Here is a 12,904-nt window from a genome sequence, read left to right as displayed (position 1 = left end):
GTCAGATGGTTGTCCTTAGAGATACTCCGTAAATACAAACGAACAGTCTTACTCCAGTCTAAATAATTAGTTCTGTTTAGTTTTTGTTCAGTGATCTTAGACAGAATGGGGATAACACTAGGCATAGCCAAGTTCTTTTGTTCAACCGCCATCATAAACACAGGAAAATAAACTTTTAACAACCAGCAAAGCCAATAAAACAGAATCGGCAGCAGATGCAACACCCAAACAGCAAGAAACCACAACTGGCAGCACCGAAATATCAACTGTATAAAAAAGAACAGAGAAGAAAGACTTTCCTGGTGGGCAAACAAACACCACAGGAGTAACACCGAGGCTGCTGTGCTACTCTCCGACCTGTTGCAGACTTGAAAGCCCTCTCCCGATTGAAGTGAAGAAGAGATGGGTGAAGGTGGGTAGGCCGATCTGGGATTCCGCTTCCACTGGTAGGGGCAGTGAGATGCAGATGTCACTCGGAATGGGTGACCTAGAGATCGCAGCTGCTGCTCACTTGGGCAACGTAAAGAATTCAAAGCTGATCACTTGGGCAGCAGAGGGAAGAAAACCAGAAATTAGTTTCAGACTGGAATTGGTGTCTCCAGCTCTGATACCATGTGATAGAACAAGAATTAGAAGAAATTGATGTCTTTCTATTGAGAAAGTAGTACATATATATACAACCTTGTAGATACTAAAAAGGAAGAAAATCATACAGCCTTGCAGATACAAAAAGGAAGAAAATCATACAGCCTTGCAGATACAAAAAAGGTAGATACTAAATAGGAAGAAAATCAAAGAAAGAATAATTCCTATAATCAAGCTATTCCTAATTGGGCTAATACTACATATTTACAGCCTATAATTTTGTAACAAACCTATTTGTAGCATCAAAAGTATTATTTACACGATATCTAACTTTCCCTCCTCTTCAATTGTTTGCTGATCCTTCTGTATTATTTTCTTGTTTCTTTAAGAATGCAGGACCATTTTATGAATGGGTGGGAGCTGGACTAACCAGAGTCGTGATAGAGGGGTTCAACAATGGAACTGTTGACTTGTCTTCAAATTCTTGGACCTATAAGGTAATTTTGTAACTCAATCCCAGAGTACTTGCATTATCGTGAATTTTTAAGGTTTACAAGCAGTTGAATTGCTTTCTTCTTTAGGAATAATGGGTTTAATTTTGCAGTAAAAAATAATAATAATAATAATTTTTTGAAAAGGTGAAGTAAAGTTTTATTGATCAGAGGAAAGCAAAACAAGCTGCTCACTGTACAAGAGAGAAGTACAACTGAGGACAGCTAGAAGAAAACTCAGAAAAAATTAACAGCCACACATGAAGTCAGAATGTCCCCCTTGAAAAGCAAGTTGGAGTTCAGCCACCCTCTAAGCTCATCAACAATTAATTTTATCACCCTTTCAACTTGAAGCTGATTCTGATCGAAGATCCTTCTGTTTCTTTCCTTCCAAATCGACCATAGCACTGCTAGAGGATTTGCCTTCCACAGAATCCTTCCCTTTCTATTCATTCCCCCCACTTTCCAGCCTTCTAAGAGAGCCTTTACTGAATTAGGCAAACATGTAGAACAGTTAATTGCTTTGAGAAAATGGGCCTAAATTGTTGCAGAAAATTCACAATGAAGAAACAGGTGGTTTGAGGTTTCTTTACCCCTCCCACACAGCATACAGGTGACACATCTGGTAGCACTACTCCTTTTCTAACCAGCATAACTTTCATCAGACACTTATCTTCAGCAGCCACCCACACAAAAAACTTTACTTTAGAGGGGGCTACACTACCCCACACCAAAGGACTGGGGAAAGAGCTAGAAGACTCAGGCACCAAATCAGAATAGACAGATTTTACTAAGAATACTTCAGTCTTTGACCACCCCCAAAAACACTGATCTGGATCTAGAGGGTTTAGCCTGCATCCCTGTAACCTTGAAAGCAACTCCATAACCTGCGAGATCTCCCAATCATTGAAATCTCTTCTAAAAGAGGGGGACCAAACTGAAGAGTTTCCTGGACCAGTATAGCAATCCGCCACCAAGGCATCTTTATCCGATGCCAGCTGAAATAAGTCAGCAAACAAATTTTTCAAAGGGGGTTCAGAGCACCAAGGGTCAGACCAGAACTTCAAACTGGATCCATTCCTTAGCTTGAACTTCATACCTTTCTGAAAAAGAGGATAGACTTTGTAAATCCCTTTCCACACCTCACAACCATAAGAGAGGTTGGGCTTTGCCGGAACCTACTTCTGCACAATAACTTGACTCCATAACTCATTAGGCTCCTGCAAAAACCTCCAAAGCCACTTCCCAAGAAGGGCCATATTGAAATTCTTCACATTTCTGATTCCCAAACCGCCAGAATTGAAAGGCTTACAGATCTGATCCCAGATGACCAGATGAAACTTTTTGGTCATTCTTTCCACCACCGGAGACCAAATGCTTTTGGAGTTACACTTGGCCCCTAAAGGCAGCCCCAAATAAGAAGAAGATAGAGCCCCCACCCTACAACCCAACAAATCAGCTAGGGACTGCAGGTTACTTACCTCTCCAACAGCCAACATTTCACTCTTAGCTAGGTTAACCTTTAAACCTGAAACCACTTCAAACCAGTAGAGGATATTCCTCAAAGCCAAAATCTGATCAACTTTAGCCCCACAGAAAAACAGGGTGTCATCACCAAATTGGAGAAGAGGGATTTCTTATCCATTAGGAACTATTTCAAAACCTGCTAAACAACCCCCCTCCACAGACCTAGCAGTCATCCTACTCAAACCTTCCATAACAAAAAGGAATAAAAGGGGGGAGAGGGGATCTCCCTGCCGCAAACCCCTAGAACTTCTAAAATTGCCTTTTGCTGGACCGTTTAAAAGGATTGAGAATCTAGGAGTAGTAACACACGCCTTCATCCAGTTCCTCCACTTTTGCCCAAAGTGCATCCTCTTCAACATGTAGTCTAGGAAAGCCCAGTTAACATGGTTGTAGGCTTTTTCGAAGTTAATTTTGCACACCAGCCCCTTCTTCCCACTTCTTTTCCTTGAGTCACTTAATTCATTAGCTATAAGAACACCATCTTGGATATGTTTGTTATGAATAAAATCTCCTTGAGACGAGGAAATAAGGGGCTCCATCACCCTTCGCATCCTTGAAGCCAGCAATTTTGCAATGATTTTTTACACACTGCCTAGTAAACTGATTGGCCTGAAATCTTTTAGATCAGATGCCCCTTTCTTTTTAGGGATCAGGGAAATGAAAGTGGCATTAAGATCTTTCCAAAGAGGCAGAGTGAAACTCATCTAGAACTTTCAACAAATCCTCTCTCACCACTTCCCAAAATCTCTTATAGAATAAAATGGTGAAACCGTTAGGACCCAGTATGTGCTCTTTCTGGAGGTAACAAGGATATTGATCCTTCCATCTGCTTATAATAATGGGTTCAATTTCTATAGTATAGTAGGAGATGAAGTTTTTCTTCTTTATTTCTCTGTTTCTTCTTTTTGTTTCTAGTGTCATCTCTTTAATAACTCCAATCTCCGAATGTGCTCTTTCTGGAGGTAACAAGGATATTGATCCTTCCAATCTACTTTTTTAAAGTTGTTCTTATCAAATGTTTACAGAGGTTAATTCATAATGACAGTAATCAGTGTGCCCTGACTTGAAAAATATTATAAAATCAACTTTCTATTTATTTGTTGATTTGTCTTTCCATTGTTCTGTATATCATGTCTTCAGGAATAATGAATTACCTCATTATCTTCAGAGTCAGTAGGTAACTCAATGGCATTACACAATTTTTCATATTCCCCCATTTTTTCTGTTGTGCATAGAAATATTATTGGTATTAAGCATCCCTGTAAAGATCTGAAAGTGTAGTCTTCTTTATCTTCTCTCTCTCTCTCTCTCTCTACTTTCATTTTCCAGATCGGAATGGAGGGAGAGCACTTAAACATTTACAACCCCAATGACTTGAATAATGTGAAGTGGGTTTCAACTTCAGAACCACCAAAGAATAAACCTCTCACATGGTACAAGGTACATCATAATTCTCTTCAGTCATCATCATCTAAGGCTTGTCCCAGCTATATGGGATCAGCTACATGAATCCTGTTCCAACATTCTGTTTTGTTCAGCAACTATGCAAATTCATCAAAGAGGATGAAAGTTAATGTAGTTGGAACTTCATTATTTAAAGGGCCATACTTTTTCATTTTATCATCTTCACATCCCAGTAGTTACATTTAAACAAAAAAAAATTGATATTATCACATTTGTGTTGGAAAATTTCTTTATTTATCATGCATATAATATCATGTCATTTTATAATAGTTATGTAATATAATATGATATAAAACATGTATATATAAATAATATATTGCAGACCAGACTTGAAGTGTTGGCCCATGCCTAGCCCTAAAATTTATGGGCCTGATGTGGACCCGGGCTGGGCTGGGCCTAAACCTCAAAACCTAGGCCCAAGACCATAAATTTCTAGGTTGGGCCGTCCCAGGCTGGAAATGGTCACCCCTAGGTTTTGTGCAAGGTGGATGTGGAGAAGGTTTTTGATCATGCCAATTGGGGTTTGTTGGATTATGTGTTAAGGAGGATGAATTTTAGAGAAATATGGAGGGATTGGATGAAGGTTTGTGTCTAAACTCCCACTTTTTCAATCCTCATAAACTATGGAAATTTTCTTAGTTCTGGGGCTTTGAGGCAAGGGGATAGAGCTAGAGTGGGATTTTGGGAGGATATTTGGGCTGGAGCAAGATCTTTGAAGGATGAATTCCCTCAGCTGTATGTTATTGCTACTAAAAAAGGATCATTGGTATTGGAGAATTATAATGTTACCAACAGGTCCTTTGCTTGGAGCCCTTAGTTTAGGAGAAGGCTTAAATGACTAGGAAATTGATTCTCTCACCAAGTTACTGAGGACTCTTCAAAATGTCGGTCCAAATAGGAGATCAAGGTATAATAGAATATGGTTGTGGGATAGATCTAAAGCTTTCTCTGTGGAGTCAATGTACAAGTATCTGAATCCAGGGGAAGATAGCAGTTTCCCCAGTTCTCAAGTTTGGTGCAAATAGGGATGGCAATTTCGTGGGAATTTTTGGGTATTCGACCCGTCCCAACCCTAATATGACCCGTTTATCAAAACCCTATAGGGTTTGGGACGGGTTTGGGATTTTAGATTAAAACCCTATAGGGTTGGGATGGGTTTGGGTTTTGACTTCAGGGTATCCGATACCTGATACCCGGGATGCATAAATATGAACCTATTATATATATCATGCATAAATTTATAAAATTTAAGTACTAAGATAATTATTCTATTATTAATATTTTATTTGTATAAATTTATTGGGATAAAAATCATCATTTGATGTAAATTTGGGTTTGGTAGATTGTTTATTTCATTTAGTTATAAAATGCTAATTTTAAATATTATTTCTTTTAATTTTTAGTTGGAATTGTTAATCATATGTATGTATTGATTGTTTTGAACACAAAAGTTAATACAATCTATTTTACTTCATTAAATAACACAAAATATGAGATGGTTTAGTGGCTTAAAGTAGTGTTAAGAGAATTGGTGCTATCATTAATTGATCCAGGTTCAAGTCACACTATAAGCATTAAGAAACTTTTTTTAGTAGAAAATATTTGGTCAAGGGGTTTAACGGGTGGGACGGGTCGAGACGGGTTTAACGGATTTGGGACTGGACGGGTTTGGGAATTTGAGAGGAAAAGTTAGACGGGTTTGGAATCAGGGATACATGGCGGGTTTGGGAATGGGTAGGGCAATTTGCACGGGTACCCTACCCGTTGCCATTCCTAGGTGCAAAGCAGTCCTGTCAAAGACCTCATTCCAGGTCTAGGTGGCAGCTGAGGACCTGTTGAAGAGAGGTCTGGTTACTTCTTTGTGGGTTAGAGTGTTAAACTGCTTTGGGATTCAAATATGCTTCCCAGAGTCGGTGGTGAAATTCTTGGAGGCTTTTGCCATATCAAAGGTTTGACAGGGAGGCAATCCTATGTGGAACATGATCCCTGCAGCATTTTTTCTTTTTTCTGGTTATTTGGAGGAAAAGAAATAGTCAAATTTTTTAAAATAAATTCTGTTAGGAGTAACTAAAGCCCCCTGCTCAAACACATGGCTTCCTATTAACTCAAGAAATAGGATCTCAGAAACTCCACTTTCCACTTTCATTCTAAAAAAAAAAAAAAGTGGAAGTGGTTAACTCCACTCTGTAAAGAAGGCACACATGGCTATTTATTGAATATAAAAACTACCCACTTAAGTATTAGTGGATTCAAACCAATAAATGGCCTATTAGATAAAATGGTGTGGGGTTTATTCTTTTAGATAAAATGGACTATTAATTACAAATAAAACATGATTTAATCTTTTAAATCAATAAAAAACTTGACCCGTACTAAGTACGAGTGTCAAATAAAATAGATCAAATTAATTGCCCTATACACAGCTACTTATAAAGAAAAAGTATTCACCTCAAAATATGTAGGCCTATAATCTTTCTAATTTAATTTTTTTTTAATTCGAATAAAAGACTCTCAAAGGTGTAGGTTCCGTTTTTTTTTTTTGGTATGAAATATGAAATAGGTTGTCAATTACAAATTAAACATTAAATAACAAACTTAAATTAGATATTCCAAATAAATAGTAAATTTCAAACAAAATTATACTTAGGTGTAGTAGCCCTGTACTTAGTACAGTGTGTCAAACAAAATTTATTAGAATATATGAATAAAAAATATGAAAATACTAGCCCCGCACTTAGTACGGGGGTCATTCTCTAGTATTTAATGAATCAGAAAGGTATATAATTACAAAAATACCCCAGAATTCTATATCTCACTATTACTGAAATACATTTATTACAAGTGCAGTACTATATACGTCTGTTCTTACAATAGAAACATTTCTCATGATAAATAGCACATACTGTGACGACATTTTTCCATTTTGGGAGTTTTCAAAAGTTTGTCTTAGACACTGTAGTGTTGGACATATCAACATCCTCGTAGCATAGATAGTAGGTAATAAATTTAAGATAAACAACAAATGAGAAGGAAAGTGAATATTTTATGCTCATGAGGTGATTGATTAAGATGTTTGGTACATGGCCAATGTTGAGCTTGTCTTACTGCCAAGACCGATAAAGGAAGAGGGTTGTGTTAAGTTGGCACCTGGCATTAAAACTTTTTGCTAACCTCTTGCTAACATGGATTCTGAATTGTCATTTTGTGCTCAGAGTAGCCAACCCCATATAATTGGGACAAGGCTTTAATTGAGCTGGGTGATTGATTAAGATTTTTAATACAAGCAGTTTATGATGTTCCTACAAGTTACAATGTCTTTCCTGTAGCACTTTTGATGCATTATGCTGTGTTTCAGCTCCCAAGTAGCAAAAGCAAATGACTACTGCACCATTTGATTATCACTTGAATGCCTGCCAGCCCTGCTGCAAGCACTGGATTTAGTTAGTCTATACTTCCTTTCTGAAGAAAGTTTTTCTCTAAACTGTTTTTGAGAAGTTACTACTTTGTCCCCATTTTACAGGCACTTGTTGATACTCCATCTGGAGATGAACCTATTGGGCTGGATATGTTGTCTATGGGGAAAGGACAAGCTTGGCTGAATGGAGAAGCAATTGGAAGATACTGGCCAAGGATAAGTTCTATATATGATGAGTGCCCTCCTGAATGCAATTATAGAGGCAAATTTTTCCCAGACAAATGTAACACTGGATGTGGAGAACCAACTCAAAGATGGTAACTTAAAATGCTGAACCCAAAAACACAAGGCAGGAAATTTACATTTCTGTCATCTATGTTCTTTCTATATGCCCAAATTTTAGTACTTCTCTAGAGACCTTAATGTCAAACCAACCTAATTATATTAGAGTTGTTACAAAGAAACTAAACTGGAAATAATACCTGGTTTTTTGCTTAAGAAAACATGGTTTTATAGGCACTCACCAAGCATTTAATTTTTTTCCGAGTACCTCCTGATACTATTACCATTCACCAACTCAATTGAGTTCTCAAAGATCAAGTACATAGGAGAGCTGCATCAATTTGGAAATAAAGGAGAAATGATTAGTTTTGGAATGACCTTCTCTAGGAAGTCCACACCATTTACCCAGTTGACGCTCAAAGTTGACTTGTACCAGGGCTCTAGGCAAGTCCCACGTTGAACCCATGTTTCTTAACGATATAACTGAAGCTGATTTTAATTGACATAAATTGGTATTATCCCAGCCTATTTTCAACACCCAGTTGACACTCAAAGTTGACTTGTACCAGGTTGAATCCATGTTTCTTAATGATATAACTGAAGCTGATTTTAATTGGCATAAATTGATTGTTATCCCAGCCTATTTTCTTCTTCTTGAATTTTCCTTTCTTCTTTTTATTTAATTTTGGTCAGTAGAACTTAATTTACCCTTACGGCCATACTATGCATGATGCTACAGACAGTGTGTTTGACAATAAAGATAGCTCTGAAAACATTAAGGATTCTTTGTTCAAAATGAGGAATTTGTCAGATGGAACCCAGTCAGCATGATTTCAGTTAGCATCCTAGTATTTCAGAAGACAACAATAGTTCCCTTTTTGAAATAATCTCTTAAATAAAAAATCATTTTAAGCAGGTGTATTGCCCTTAAAAGTTTTTCTGCCTTACCTCCTAAAGTTTTTCAGATTTCTTCAATTGATAATAGAGTTATTCATGAGTTTGCTGTGAATGTGTGTATAAATCTGATTATCCTGGCAATTTCTTCTTTTTGGAACAGGTACCATGTTCCACGGTCTTGGTTTCGGCCATCAGGAAACATTTTGGTGATCTTTGAGGAGAAAGGTGGAAATCCAACTGAGATTAAATTCTCAAAACGACGAGTGACTGATGTTTGTGCTCTCATTTCAGAAGATTTTCCCCCTATTAATCCTGAATCTTGGCATAAGGGTATCAACGGTGGTAGCAAATCCAAAGCAACTGTTGATCTGAAATGCCCTCCCAAAACTGTCATTACCGGCGTAAAGTTTGCAAGCTTTGGAACTCCTACTGGAACATGTGGATCTTACAGCAAGGGTGATTGCCATGATCCTAATTCTTCTTCTGTTGTTGAGAAGGTAAGGAATCAGTAACAGAATACATTGATCATCTTTCAATTCATCACCTTGGTCAGAAATTGCCCTACCATCATACCAAAACCCAATGAGCCCAAAAATCCAAATGTAATGATGTTATAACATCTAAACATTTACTAGTGCACGAATGATGTGGTTCCACCAGTAAAGTTCTTGACGGAATATGTTAGTGGTAGTGTGATTGGAGCAAAGCCCAATATACCAGGACTCTTGGATCAAATGAAGCCCCAAAAGCACTTCTTCTTGCACTTCTTTGTTTTCTTTGTTAAAGTAGGATCCAACGATCAACAAGCCTTGTATAAACCATCCAACCTAACCATGTATTGAGTCTGATTTCTGTATTTCAGATCTTACATATTTTTCAGGAATTTAGTTATTGGACTGGCTCATCTCTAGATTACTAAATTTGTTTGATTGCTATTGCAGATTTGCCTGAACAAAAATGGTTGTACCATAGCGTTATCTGAAGAGAACTTCAATAAAGACTAGTGCCCCAACTTGACAAAGAAGCTTGCTGTGGAAGCAATGTGCAGCTGAAACTCCCTACTCCAGCAGCTGGTTTGATAATTGGTATGTACACGGAATATTTAATAGCCTACTTTTTTTTTGAAGATGTATCGTTTTTTTTTCTCCTGCTTATAATTGTTGCAGGAAATGTTGTTCTTTAGTTATTCTTGTTCATCAAAGTTCCAAATACTCAGATAGGCATGGAACCAACCATGACCAATCAAAATCCTAAAAAACATTTTTGTAATTTATCAATTCAGTGGAGCTGCAAATAAAAGCCTTCATAACTAAAATCGTTTCTTGAATTCTCTCTCTAGTCCTTAACCCCAGCCCCATGTAAATCTGGGGTTTAAAGAAACTCTATACTCTCTACACTGACACCAAGGTTTCTGTTTTCTAAACGGTTCCTTGGTATAGAAATCATCACGTAAGATAAAACATGCATTCTGCTTTTCTCCCTCTGATTTTCAGTGTTAACATGTTCCATAATTGATGATTACATGGATTCCATTTAAAGTTCATGATAGGGGTGTGCCGGTTTTGGATTGGACACTGTCCAAACCAAAATCAATTTGGACAAATTGGACAGACCAGCAAGACAGATTGAATTGGACCTGGTCCATCCATAATGAATTTATATTGGATTGAGTTGGATTGAGCCAATATTTAGTCCATTGATAAAAGAATGTAGGTGTCAATGGACCAGGTTTGGATTAGAATTAATCTACATTAAAACAAATTTGAACAGATTGGACGATCCAGACATTGAATTGGACCACTCCAAAGTGGTCCTAAATATTCATCGGATTGGATTGGACATGATTCATTTGTAATGGATTCACATTGGACTGGATCAGATTGGACAAAATCCAGTCCAATTGGCACCCAGGCTCATTGTATTGGAAGGGAAAAGGATAGAAGAGATTGAATGTCTAATTTGCTGTGTGAATACTATAGGCCAATTACTTGATGCGTGTGTCTGTGTTAATCAGTTAATATATTTAGAAAATATGGTTGAATCCGTTTGATTATATTTAAATCTATTTTGATAGGATTGTAAATTACAACTATTTATTTAAAAATGGAATAAAATAGAAATAAAAAATAAAATGAATTTGACATCATAAAAAAAAAGGCAGGGAGTGGGACTGGATCCCAGCGGAATGAGGAAAACTGTCTCCATTGGCAAGGACAAGAATGGGGATGGGGACTTGGGGAGCAAATCCCATCCCCACCTCACCCTGTGACCATTCCTACGAGTTGGTTACTGGTTAGTTAGGATGTGGATTCAACAAATGCGGGTTGGTTAGGATTAGGCCATACCTCATTTTAACCAAACTCGGCCCAACTTGCATCCTTGGTTCTGAATTTGGTCCGGTTATAAACTAAGCATGTGGACTTTTTTTTATAATAGCAATCAGTCTGATGAGGGTGCAACTTGGGGCAGGTTCTCGTTTGGCATTTATCAAAATTTGAATGGAGCCAATGGGCCTGGCCTGAAAGCCCAAGTCCTAAGCAATGTAAAATGCTAACTTGGGCCAACCCAGGTTGCATCCTTAGTGTTGCCTCATTCCACCATACAACCTGATCAGATAAATATTGAGTGAGCTGGATAATTAACACTTTACAGTCCTATGATTTCTCTTATGGTACTGTTTTTTGGTATGCTTCTCTTATTGTGTAAGGCCCACCTAAACTGGCCATGTTTAAAAAGTTTCCTTTCTTTTTTTTTTTTTTTTTTTGGGGGGGGGGGGGGGGGGGGGGGGTATTAGTTTCCTATTGGATTAGCATGCAACAAGAAAAATCAACTTACCAGGTGGGCACAAGTCTGTAAATCAAATAATGAAATCAACTAGTCGGATTTCTGGTCCTGGTTTTTGGATGATTTTGATGGAAGGAACAATTGAACCACCAGTCATGAGGAAGAACAATAATGAAAAATTGAAAGCAACCAGACAGCTTTCTGAGTCCTGGTTTTTGTTGATTCACAAGTTCTTCAATTGGTAAATGTGGGTTTGAGTCTAGGAACCGTTACTTTGTGCAATAAAAAAGACAAAGATCATGTCTGCATCCCGTCCACCCCTCCCCAGACCCACATGACTGAGAAAAACATTTGGTAAATGGCCTTTCTTAGATGCTTATAACTACTCTATTTTCAATTCAAAAACCAATGTTTACTTATATTGTGGCAAAGATTCTATTAGACCTCAAAACTAAATAAAAACTTTGTTGGTTGCTCTCAGGCTGGATACAAACCTCACCTTCTGAGACTTGACCAGCATTCTCATGTTTATCAGCCCAAGATTTTTCTATTACATCAAGCAAGAGGCCAAGAGCTATAATCGTCTAATGATGCTTATATTGAGTAGGCAAGGACTCATTCTCTTTTTCTTTTCCACAATTTTTCCAACAAAGAATATGTAGTTAGATATACTATTGTTTATTGGATTAGGCTTCAAGACAAGATTTGGGCTGCAAGGTAATCTGAGTTTGCCTTCTTTATAGTTGGACTAAATATGGTTTCACCCAAATCCTATCGGATTCAATATGGATCCATGTTCACCACAAGATACTAGAATCAACCCTAAAATCTACTTTCCAGGTCAGTAAAAGACTCAAATTCAAACCCAATAAAACAACCATGTAGGTTGTAAAGTGTAAAGCATAAAAAGTTAAAACAAACAAATGGGATTGTTCTGGGTATAGTCTGATTTTTATAAATTGGGGACATGCCTAGCAAAATGACAATCAAACCCTTTTACTTTATACAATTTTATAAAGCTAAAATCAATACATAGGTCTAGGGGTGTTTTCATCTTTCCAATGGGATTGGGATCTCGGGTCAAATCACTTACCAAATCTAAGCAAAAAGGTAAAAGTTGAATATTTAATGCATAAGGTGTTAGATATAGGTCTACTGGATTCACTTTTGCTCCTTTAGTCCTAAAATGGAAGAATTCAGGTCTAGTTAGATCGGAATTCATTTTAATAAGTGATTTTGCTTATAACTCAAATCTTCGAAATAATAATTCTTTGTTAGCAGAATCTTATCCAAACACAGCCTAGAAAGCAATGCAAATTATAAAGCACTTGGAAAGACCAAATAATTTCTGCAACTTCTATATTAATTCAACTCACTGATTCGGCCCCCGTCAACTCCAGGTTTTAGAATGACGAGGTAAACACTCCTCTCTGGTTGAAGTGATATGTTATTCATACAG

The 12,904-nt window shown here is 37.3% G+C and overlaps 1 pseudogene across 1 annotated transcript in view; it reads left to right on the top strand.

Moving 5' to 3' along the window:
* Positions 1-9,970, top strand: part of LOC104605870 (beta-galactosidase 3-like) — a 46,993-nt pseudogene extending 37,023 nt beyond the window's left edge. The window contains exons 14-18 of the transcript XR_016076217.1: positions 975-1,082; positions 3,933-4,043; positions 7,588-7,799; positions 8,822-9,158; positions 9,603-9,970. The product of XR_016076217.1 is annotated as a beta-galactosidase 3-like (transcript). The remainder of the gene's footprint in view (positions 1-974; positions 1,083-3,932; positions 4,044-7,587; positions 7,800-8,821; positions 9,159-9,602) is intronic.
* Positions 9,971-12,904: the final 2,934 nt, after the last annotated feature.

Source organism: Nelumbo nucifera, chromosome 1 (genome assembly GCF_055504915.1).
Source record: "Nelumbo nucifera cultivar China Antique chromosome 1, China Antique-T2T, whole genome shotgun sequence".
Classification (NCBI taxonomy): Eukaryota; Viridiplantae; Streptophyta; class Magnoliopsida; order Proteales; family Nelumbonaceae; genus Nelumbo; species Nelumbo nucifera.
Note: the sequence above shows the minus strand (reverse complement) of the source record. Positions and strands in the feature narration are given on the sequence as shown.